Below are 12,260 nucleotides of genomic sequence, written 5' to 3'. Positions count from 1 at the left end.
AATTTCGCTCGTCGGCTTCTATTTTGCTGAGCTTGACAACCATTTATGCATTTCGTTCGAAAGGAATATATCAAGCAGGGCGGGTCTGTTGATGTGACTGACGACCATCGTAGTGGATGTGAGCCGAGGTTGAGGGATCCTCCAAGAACACGAGTCACAGATACTAAGATGGGAGATAGTTTCTATTAGCATTTTGGCTATGAATACGATCCTTCTTTCATTAATAAAGGAAGATATCCTCATGATGATAAAGGGGCTGCCATTTCAGTAGCATTGATCCCGGGATTGAAATTTGGCATTGGACCACTTCAAAAACTAGTACTCTCCGGCGTTAATTCTCTTCGTGTTAGAGGGAGCTGCTGAAGCATAAATTTCAGAACCATGCAGGATTGCTGAAAAAATTGAAGTGATTAGGGACCTTGATGTGTTTAAGCTTCTGTAACAGTTCATAATATAAGAGGGATTATCCATTAAGAACAGGACATTATATTCTCATAAAGAATAACTAAAAAAGATATAGATATAGTTTAATTAAGAAGAATAACTTTGGAGCAGAATATCTTCTGAAAGAGTTATTCAAGTTCATAAAAATAATTGATAAATAATTTCCTATAATTTTGATAAGCGAATCCGTATATAGTTTCCTCTAATTGAAAACGTAACATTTTCGATACACTTGCAGATGATCGTAACCGGAAACTTGATTTATCAGTGCGAAGTACCACCAAATAATTGTCCGTATTATCAGCCGCAACGTAATATAACTGAATTGCATAAATCTTTTTTTTTTTTTTTTTTTAATTATCAGATATCTAGCCACGTATATAATAATTGTATTTAGACATCCAGTGGAGACTGTGGCACAACATCTTTCCCACCCCAGTCAAGCTACAAATCTTCGGGTTACGCTCCTCAAACTACTGCCTCATCTGCGCCACTCCAGGTACCCTGGAACACATATACCTGGCATGCCCTGTGAACAAGGAACTCGTCAAATACGCTTTGGATGCAGCAAAGCTTGCCTGCAACCACGCCCACACTCCGAAATGACTACTGGTACCTACTTCATGACCAGACAGCACACACCACCTGGAACTTACTATTCGTTGCGGCCAAGGCCGTCATTTACAACTTCTACTTGAACCACACAAGAAGCAGTGACGACGTGCTTCCTGTCGACACATCGGCGCAACATCTGAAGTGGAGCCTAAGGAGGAAGTTGCAGAGCAGACTTCTACTCGAATTCCACAGCAAAAAAAACAGAAACTGTGGATCATCTTAACAGCGAATGGAACAGTGGCGGTCACCTCTTCACCATCACTGAACAGTCCATCACCTTCAACGTGTGACATTTAATATGAGAATGATCCAACGCCAAGAAACTGTTTTCTTAATTCCTGAAATTGAAATGTTGAAACGGTTGTATTTCATTCTAAAAAGTTTCTTTATCTTTCCTTTTTTTGCTTTGTACATAGAATGTAAATAGTTGTTGTTGAAAATGTATCTACTGTTCATTTTAATAAAAAAAAAAAATAATAAAAATAAAATAATAATAATTGTATTTAGGCACACTCCTTGTAATTATTTAGTTGAAAGAGTAGCCAACAAGGAAATCATTCTATTTAATTGACGTCAATGTGAATGAATTTTTCCTCTTAAAGAAGCACAATGTTTTTAGAAATCCTTGAGATTGTCATTATTTGTTAATAACAGTTATTGACTGTCGAAATATAACTTTAGAGAGCATGTTATTCTCATAATGCAGAATTATGTGCCATGATGCAAGTTATTATCAAACCGATTTTCAGGGATTCAGTTTATAAAAACAAAAAATATTAAGAATTTAAGCATTACTGGATATTTCGAAGGGATAACCAATTGTTCTTAATAAGATACACAAAGAGAAACTCTCTCTCTCTGTAATGTCTACTTTATATCTCTTTGTATCTTGATTGTATGTGGTCTGGAGTCTTACCTCGAATAACTGTCAAGTAACTTATTAGCCAGTGCTGAGGAATTTTTAACGCATGTGGATATTACTTGCTAAGGTATGTTTAAAGTGGCTTAAACGATCTCAAAAACATGAGTAATCTTTCTAAGGCTAATTGAATGGGTGTTAGTTGTGACCTCATTAATTGACACTCTGAATCAGCGTTCATCGTCTATAAACATATATCGCAATCCCATATTCGAACGATTAATTACTATTCTCTTAAACTAAAAATGGTGATGGCCAATTGACTTTTCCTTCTTGCCACAACTCACTTTTGGCAGAGTTCCAATAAGCACAGAACTTTTCACACTCCTTGGATGAACTCCAAAAATCTACAGCTACTTGAATTACAGGCAACCTTTATTTCAATGTGTAATATTTAATAAAATTACTGGACTAGACTAACTAGACTACGTAATAAATTAAATGAATGGATTTGCTTCAAACTTTATGTCAATAGTTCGATCCACATTCTTGATTTTGTTTTTTCAGATACAAATTTCATTTTTTTTCTTTGTTTGCCTTTGCAAACAAAGTCAGGAATAACTTTCTACCCTATGATCATAAAGTTTCCTTTCACTGAATATACTTTTTTAAAAAAAATCATTATAAATCAAAAGTACGTGGAAATTTTCGAAAAGCAAATTGATACGCACTAAAGTGTAGTCTCCATGACACTAATTGGCAGCTCAAAAAATGAATTTAGCTTGTTGTGACCAATCAGTGATATCTCTATTAAACCATTCTTGTACCACTAGTGAAATTGCTGTGGCTGTAACAAAAAGAAATAATGGAGGCGCTTCCTACTACCAAGGAATTAAATAAACTAAATTGTTAAACAAAATGCAAAATCAAAACAGGAAACTAAAAAAAAAAAAAAACAATTATTGAATAATAATTTATTTAAATTGCTCGATAGCAGTTAGCACAACTACATTATTTCTTATTTTTGAAATTGGTAGGATGAATCACTGATCACTGTGAAATTCAATTACTGAGGTATTCTATGTTTCAAAAACTCTTATCCAATTTAAAATTGAAGAATTTGAGGCTGCTAACAAATATGAATTACACTAAATTCCCTGCTTCGTTTGATCTCCTCATGCTGAGTTAAAGAAGAGCAATCGAAAAGTGAAAGCTTAATTTTATAGCCTTTTAAAAATACTGTATAAAATAATTGAAATATGAGAAATTTTTTTGAAATATGAATTTAATGAAAAATCATGATAAGTGAATTTAGGTAAAAGGCCTCACATGGACACCTCCTTCCCCCCCTTGAAATAAAAAAAAAAACTTGAAAGTTCTTCCCGACCGATTAAAAAAAAAACAAAGCGGTCCCGAATAACAGCGGGAAAACCTTACTTTCTCCACTTGAGATCTTCGACTTGTAGATATCTTCCATTCTTCTATTGGAATTGAACCGATCTCTCCCCAGAAAAAGTCAAACGGTGCTGTATTCTGCAAAGAGCTGTCAACAGAACAGAAAACAGCGAATGAAGACAGAGCTTTTGTCTGATAAGGCTATAAAACATTATTATATTCTATTAACGATCCTTGCCCTACCTGTACATTATTGCATAGATTGGACAACAGTAAGATAATAGACGCTTTTCAGAAAAAGACCTTTTAATCAAAACAATGAAATGGCAATATATATGCAGGTACATTACGTCACTACTTTTGGACATAGTCATCCATTACAATTAGGTATTTGTCTACACCGCCGTCAGATGTACAGTCATGTCTCTGTCGTAATATTGGACCTTCCCATCAAACCAGGTTTCATCACACTGTTTAACTTTATCATCACCGAAACGATTCCCTGTCAGATGTTGCTTTTTTCGAAGACGTGAAAAAAATGAAAGGCAATCAACAACCACCATTCTCCTCGAAACATCGTTTCGATCATGAACAAGGAATCAGTTAGATGTAAAGTCATCACGCAATAGATTTGTCATCCCTGCTCTCCTCCACATCCTGGAGTAATACTAATTTAAAATCAAGCCCAAATTCTTCTCTGTTTCAAAAGCTATCCTGATAACTGAAACCTGCCTTCAAAGACGAAGAATTTCATTCAACCCTGGGCTTAGAGATGGCATACTTTCCACCGTTCTCTTTACGGAAGCACTAGAGACCTTCCTCCGTCCCCGTCCTGCTTTTCTTTCTTATGCTAGCGAATTAAAGTTTTTTGTTGTTTCCGGGCAAATGTAAACTTAACTGAAATGTTTATCGAAAATGTAACTAATTAGTTATCAGCAAATGAAACCTGCCTTTGTACTTGGACTAGAAATCAAACAAGAGACATTCTTACAAATGACCTTTATCAAGAAGAATATCAGAAGCAATATCCAAATACTCACTGCCAGCAAAACAAACAAAAAAATAATAATAAAATAAAAAAATCAAGATCACAGCTGACAAAGATCTGTGTTCCGTCTGGGATGATAATTTCACAGCATTTTAAAGCTACAGAAACTTTCCTACTACCTGTCGACTGTATGGGCAGTCATTTGGTCCTCTCCTGTTTCTAGGACTAGCAATTGGACCCTGACTTAGATCACGACTTTCCTTCTGGCGCTGCTACCGTGACGAACAAAATTATTCATTTATTGTAACACATAATATCCACATAACTAATAAAGATCATTTAAATTGGATACTCAAGAACTCCTTCACTACCTCTATACCAACTTTTCGCTCCAACCTAGGTGTCCAGCCATGGAGACTGCTCATCTTACAGGGGTGTCAACAGTCGTCGTCAATAACAGCACGTGATATGCGTTCACAATAGCTCGCAACCTTTTCGGCTCTATGAAGATCTTTTTAATCTGTCAGCTATTCAGGTTACATTTCTTTGCAAAACACAGCTCCTCACAACTCCACGATCTCCTCTGCAGCCTGGATCTAGATTTTGAAAAGGTCTGAAAATAAAAGCTAATAAGACGATTAATACTGTTGATTTGTACAAGTATCTAGCCTTCTAACAGCTAGACACCACAAAAACTTGGCAACTTCCTTTCAGTTGGACTCTTCTGCTCATATAATCACCTTTGTAGTTTTGTTTACACCCTTTTAAAGTTTATTTACAATTATTTAATAAATTGTATCACTTTCCTTGTGTGCTTATTAATTATTCTGCAATACCTTCTCTATATACTAATAGTCCTTATGGCTGTTCCGAGACTCATATAAAATTGATATAATAAATAAATTAATTAATAAATACTAGGGGGTGCTTTGCCCCCTGCTCGCTTTGCTCGCCAACTCCCGCGCACGCTTTTCTACATAATATGCAAAGGTAGGACGCAGTAAGTCAAATCCTTTCTACATAAAAGACACACCTATCGAGACTGATCGATATCTAATCTGATATATAAAAGAAAATAGAAAGTGTAAGAAAAAACTATAAAAAGAAAATTGTGTGAATGTTGAGTGAATAAAAGTTATAATTAATTGGATGTTCTATCTTAGCCTCTTCACTGGACAGACTGATGGCTATGCAGGCCTTCAGGGGCTTCATGGTGTGGGATGCTGACACTGGCCATTAGGGTAACCCCCAGGCCAGTGTGGGACAGAGCTGCAAAAAGCACGACCATAGGAATCTCTTTCCCTATGTTCTTTTATTCCTACCATCTGGAGGTGGTTGAGTCTCCTTCCCCCACCCTGGGCGACCCCTATCCCCTTTTGCGCGGTGGTTCACCCCCATCACCCACTTTCAATTCCCACCCTCTGGACTAGGATGGGAATCCTGTACCAGGGGTTCCCTTACTGTCTCCCCTTTCAAATCAAGCGAGTGCCTCAACTATTGCCCCCCCTGGTCTCTGCTCCTTTTATCCCACCCTCTTCCTATCTTTTTTTTTTTTTTGCTCTTCTTGGATGCCTAGGCTACACCCTGCCAGTGCTTTCTTCTCTCTTAGTTTGTCCTGGCCCACCTCCCCGGGGCGGTGATGGAAACTGGGGGTGTTAGTGGCTCTCCACCAGGCCCCCAGGCTAAGTGGCCAGAGGAACAACACAACCCACACTAATATTTCACAAACCACACACAGTGATACTTGGTGGCCTAAGAACCACCAAGTAACCGATTATTGTATTCATGATAATTAACCTGGGAATCTATTTGATATGATTTCAATTAACAATGAGCATGGTTTTTTTTTTTTTTTTTTTTCTAGTGGATTAGTACAAGCGCATATATCGCCAATATTATTAGTTTTCAAGGTTACAATATCTTTATAGTTATGCAAAAGACCACATGTAATCCTGTTACAGAGGTTTACTTAGACTGTGTCCAGAAGAAATAAATATGCAAGTTTTTGAAACTGTTGGTGGAACTTCATTAGCTTCTAACAGCGAACTTCCAATTCTACGTCATTTCCGTTTGGTGACGAAGCACACATATATCAACTAATTCGAAGAAGCACAATCGAGCGCAATTTGTTCACCTGCCTTGCGAAAATAGGACAGGTGAACAAACATGAAAAGGGATCCGCTTTTACCTAGGAAGAAAGGAAAATCTGAAAAATTATGAAATTTTTGGTTGGTATCACTCGTCCACCACCTTCTTCCCCGTTTTCTTTTGCGAGTTTCGCGAAACACTACATAAGTTATATTTTCTCGGTTCCAAAAGAGAAGTAAGAGTAACATTAAACGAGTGTGTGGCTGTGCAGATCTCAAGATGCGTGTCTTCCTGGTATGTTTTATCGCTTTCATCCTCCTCATGCAGGTCAATGAGAATCAAGCCGAAAATTGGGTTAGTGTGTAATTTGAATTTTGCAGTAACGTTTGTATTTGTGTGTGCTCACAAATAGTATGTTTTCTCTGAATAATTAAAAATATTTTTATTTCGTAGTCACTGGATGCATTTCTAATCATCACAGCAAAATATTTTAGCCTATGTTTATTTAAATATTATGTAACTGTACGCAGTGTCCTAGTTAAGTTTTATTAATTTTTAAGTACCTTTACCCAAATTCTACATTGTTCAAATTTTGTTCAAATTTAAATTTGTTCAAAGGAGTCGCCAAAATAATTGAAAAACAAAAGGACACCGTTCCAGTTCTTTTATTTTTTAATTTACTATCTTAAAACTTTAAAACTCGGAATGCGGCTAGACCCAAATAAATAAATAAAATATAATATAAATAAAGTCAAATTTGTCAACAAAACTTTAAAAAAAAGAAATTAACAATTATTTAAGTATATTTCGGACCAGATCTTAACTTATACCGACCACAGGAATCAAATAAATCCTATTCCACAGCATGTGTGTGAAAAAGTAGCAAAACTGGAAACCCCATGCATTTTCGTTGACACGTTTCAGACAATCATCGCAGTTGGCACGGACATGTGTTGAAGTTTACGTAAGACAGCAGCATCTGAACATTAGGTCAACTCTGTCATGGTACTGTGTGATGATATATAATTCTGTAAAATAGCCAAAAATATGACTAGTGTCCTGTTTGTGCAGTGTGTGTGCGCGCGAATCTTGTTCTGCTGCATACAGTAGAAAAAATTTATTGGGTCAAGGTCACTAGCTATTTTGCGATGCATTTACGCTATAATTTCACTCCTGATCAACAAGCCGTTAGTCTAAGAAACGGACTCTTTTTGGAGTGTGTAGCACAGTTGGTGAATGGCCGTCTTCCTCACACTGGGTGAAAAAGACCTGAGTGCGAGTTCCATGATGCGACGAATTATTATGAGCCTTTTTGACAAAGTGGCCGAGTTAGTTGGTCTTAGGTAAGGGTAGTATGGTTTTTTTCTCCCAGAAACTCGGGTTTTTTCGTCCAGCAAACAAATAATCGACCACAGAACACACGCAATTTAGAGACAATACATATGGAAAAATATGGCCTTAGTCGCTGATGCTCCTAAAATCCTACTATAACAACTTTATGTACGTTATTGGTACTACGAATTGTGCAGGTGAAATGTATAAGGAACGAGAGAAAAGAGGGCAGCTAATTCTACAGTCCTTCATCCACCTGTAGAATTTATCTCCACAATAATTGTTTTCTTGCCAGTTTGCTGTCAGGAAGCCGATCACCAGGAAGGCTGCTTCCCAATACCCATCCACCCCGGAGGAGGCAAGCCACAACTAAGCGTGAGCTTTCCTACCAAGTAGATTGGATTAATAAAATCTCGCATCCACGGAAGAACGGACAAAAGAAATGGCTTATCCTGTAGGCGCCGTCCGCATGGGTAGTACAGTGGTTATAATCGCCTTCCTTCCCACACAAGATGCAAAAATTCTCTGGATTGAATCCCATTAATAACGCGAAGAACTTTTATGGGCTTTTTTCACTCCGTGGCTGAGTTAGTCGGTCTCGTCGTGGATAGCAAGGTTCACTCCGTCTCCGAAACTCGCGTTTTTCGTGTAGAACAACAGCAAATCGTCCAAAGACCACATGCAATTTATGCAAGTATTACACATTGGCAGATGGCTTAGTTCCCCTGTGACCCTGATATGGTAATTTTTTTTTTATTAGGTAGGGGAAAAAAAAGCCACCTCAAAAGATCAGCCATTAACCTCTCACACATAGAATCACTCAATCTAGGATAGAAAATATAGGAGAAATAAAAGCAGGAGGAAATTATAATATAAGTATGAACATAAAAGATACAACTGCCCAGACAGCAGTCTGATTCCAGAAAAATCTTGCACCTGTTGATGTCAATAGCGACTGAGGGTAATAGAAACGTGTCTGAGTAATAGATAACATTTTGATGTCGAGACAGAAGCCAAGATGCATTTGAAGTGGAATACAGGTACTGAATGAATGTTTCTTCGTCTGTCCAAGACAGAGACAAAGATGTAGTTGAACTAGACTTCACGGATAGCACAATAGATATAATTGCTATCCTCCTCACACCCTGTGGAAAATGCCTGACGAACACAGTCGAGATGCGAGGAATTTTATGGGATTTTTTCATGTGGATGAGTTAATTGATCTCAGGAAAGGGTTCCATGGTTTTTTTCTTTGGGAAACTAGGTTTTTCTTCCAGATAGCAAGAAAACCAATCAAGAATACAAACAATTTACAAACGCATAGCACACAGCAATTTACAAACAATGACGCCTCATAGCCTTAGTTGCTGGACTGGAGAAAAAACATTTTCGGCTAGATATAGACAAAAGAAATATTTTATTTAAAATGTCTTGTAATAGTTCCTCTTGGATTAGTGGACCACTTAGGTTAGCAGCGGTTATGGAGTTCTTACCAACATTTTTCCTTGGGTTGCCTTAGGATCTTCGTCGATACTAGTGACGCCAAAATAAGTTAATAGAATTCCCTTTCTAGCATAATAGCAAAAGTCCTTGAAGATAAGGTGAAGATTTAAAGGAAGCGTACCTGCGATTTCTGGTAGAGTTGAAGTTGAGACTATCTTCAAATGGGAAGCAGAGCCATTAAAATAAGCTCCGTATCTAACTTGGACTGAACATTTAGAAGATTAGCTCGCCTAAACTAGATTCGTGAAAAATAAATGATGATAGGAATAAACGAAGTATTGCACAGAAGTTGGAGGCTTTGCATATCTATTTGACTATTCTCACCGCAAACATAACAGAACATAACAGAACATAACAGCTGGATGTCATTTTAGAACAGTGCGCCCCAAATTTTTTTTACGCCGACACATTAAATGCGTGCCAAAACAATTCGACTTCTCACCCAGAATTTTGTAATTATTCGACACCCCACTATTTTGGTTAGTTCTTGACAAGTTGGTGATAAATGCAACAAGAGTGAAAGAGAGAGAAGGGACACGCTGCGACAGCCCAAGGTGTTGCAATAACCACTTTGAAAAGTTCTCTCCTAGACGTGTGTAGTTCACTGAAATGGTGAGGCTGTTGGTTGGTACTGGTCATTGTCTACGCAGTGGTATCGTCACCATTCCCCCCCCCACACACCAAGTGGAAAAGGCCCAGGTTCAAATCCCGTCGATGATGCGAGGAACTTTAATGGGTTTTTTCACTCCGTGGCTGAGTTAGTCCGTCTCAGGTGTAGTTAGCAAGGTTTTCCCCCCCTCCCAGAAACGGGTTTTTTCGTCCAGAAAACAGGCAAATCAACCAGAGAACATACGCAAATTACAGACATAACACAAATACGGGCAATATAAGAAATTATGGATGGCCTTAATTTAATAGTTTGGGGGGGGGGGGATTGAGGTACTGGTCATTCGTGTGTATGATTTTTTGAGCGCTTTCTCATGGTCGGTCCTAGAGTGCAGGCAGGGGGCCTGTGTGCAAGAATTAATTTAAAGCCACACGATCCACCTTGATGGTACCGAGGTGCAGTCCCTCAATTTTGTCTGTTTAGTAAGTCCAGGTATTCCCAATCTGGCTTATGAACACTTGCGCTTGTGAAACACTTCTCCCAACGAACTAGTTAAAATTATAGTGAATAGAAACCGAGTTGCACCACGAACAAGTAAAATAAATTATCTTGCGGAATGCTTAAGTCAAATTATCTTGTGGAATGCTTAATGCAGTAAGTCAAATGAAGTCATTTTAATATGCAACAACAATGAATTACTTACTTGAAATTAGATGCTTGTTCGAAAGAATCGTTCGCAATCGACTGACTATGCTATCAGCATAGTCATCCAGAATGCACAGAGGACTTCAATGTGGACATCGTTATTAGAGTTCTCTCACTATACTCACATTGTCATTTGCTGTTTCCTCTCTAAGAACGTGAGATACAGCAATCAGGCCATAGCGGGGTAAAGCTATATTGGATACGTGCATCTTATATAATCTGTCGCCCTCGTGAGTAGCACAGTTGGTAGAATCACTATCCTCCCAACGCTAGGTGTGAAAGGGCTGCGTTCGAATCCTGTCGATGTCGTGAGGATTTTTATGAGCATTTTTCACAATGGCTGAGTTAGTGGCCTTAAAAGAGGGTAGCATGGTTTTATCTCCCGCAAACTCGGGTTTTTCACGAAAAACACGAGTTTGCGGGAGATTTTTCTAAACGTTCACCTTATAATATAATAGAACACAAGGAGACAATTTAAATTGAGAAAGGTTGATTTCAGAAAAGATGTTCAATTGTTTTCCAAATCAAATACCCTGGCTGAAAATCTTCAGTCAGAGTAGAGTAGATGGAATTGTTTCTTTTGTAATCCTCATTTGGACACTATTTGGCATCAATATACATTTTGAAAAGGTGTATTAATTTATGATCTTAAGGAGATCATTTTACATGGTTTGATAAAAAAAATAATAATAAAACTGTCACTCGAAAATTACTTCATCTAAAACCTTGGTACCTCGCCTGAGGCCGACTAACTCAGCTATGGAGTGAAAATAGTCCATTTTTATGGCCTGTTTTCACTCCATGATGGCTCTTCGTGTCATTGTGGGATCGAACCAGGGCCTTTTCCACTAGTGAGGGACCATTGAGGGAGCACAGTTGGAATAATCACTGTCCTCCCCATACCGGGTGGAAAAGACTGATTTCGAATCCCATTGATGACGCAAAGAATTTTAGTGTCTTTTTCACAACTTGGCGAATTGGTGGTCTCAGGCGAGATTTTTATTTCCAGAAACTCGAGTTTTACGTCGAGAAAACAGCAAATCGACCACAGAATACACACAGTTTAAAGACACATTATTCGCAATAGGGCCTAATTTGCTGATGTGTCTAAAACCGCGCAACTATAGCAACAACAACCCGGTATGGAGAGGACGGTGGTTACTTGATTTGATAGTCAGTGTCCAGTGCAGCAAGCCGGTAGCCCATGCAGTGGTCTAGAAAGAAGATAACTATTCATATAATTCCATGTAAAATATTATTCTGTGGAGAAATGCTGAAGGCTTGACCAATGAATATGTCACATCTAAAGGAAAAAAATCACTAATTTCACGAAAGTTAAATAAAATAAATTCATACCGGCCGATTTCTTACTCAGACCTTTCTTAAACTGTTTTTTTTTTTTTCTGGATAGTAAGCATCAAGAACTTGCAGTAACTAAAGGTTATGCGAATGAATAAAAATATTGAAAGTGCATATTTGCTGAAATTATTTTAATGTTAAAATTTCTTTATTCTCTTGCATGCAAAATAAATTTTAAAATATTAATAACAATTTTCTTTTTTTTTCCTTTGTCTTTCAGTTCGAAGAAAAATGGGGAAAATTGAAAACCAGTGCAAAAAATACATGGCAAAAAACGAAAGACGGTGCAAGTAATACTTGGAAGAACATAAAAGAAAAATTTTCTTCTTCTTCTGGGAAGCCCTTTGAAATTCAAGATAAATAAT

At 37.6% G+C, this 12,260-nt stretch overlaps 1 long non-coding RNA gene across 1 annotated transcript; it reads left to right on the top strand.

Moving 5' to 3' along the window:
- Window positions 1–6,462: 6,462 nt before the first annotated feature.
- LOC150076176 (uncharacterized) lies at window positions 6,463–12,260 on the top strand. Its single transcript, XR_016547843.1, has 2 exons — window positions 6,463–6,743; window positions 12,116–12,260. It is a non-coding gene; the product is annotated as an uncharacterized LOC150076176 (long non-coding RNA).

The sequence above is a fragment of the Mastigoproctus giganteus genome, chromosome 13, assembly GCF_048544385.1.
Source record: "Mastigoproctus giganteus isolate SK-2022 chromosome 13, ASM4854438v1, whole genome shotgun sequence".
NCBI lineage: Eukaryota > Metazoa > Arthropoda > Arachnida > Uropygi > Thelyphonidae > Mastigoproctus > Mastigoproctus giganteus.
This window is presented reverse-complemented; position numbering and strand designations above follow the sequence as displayed.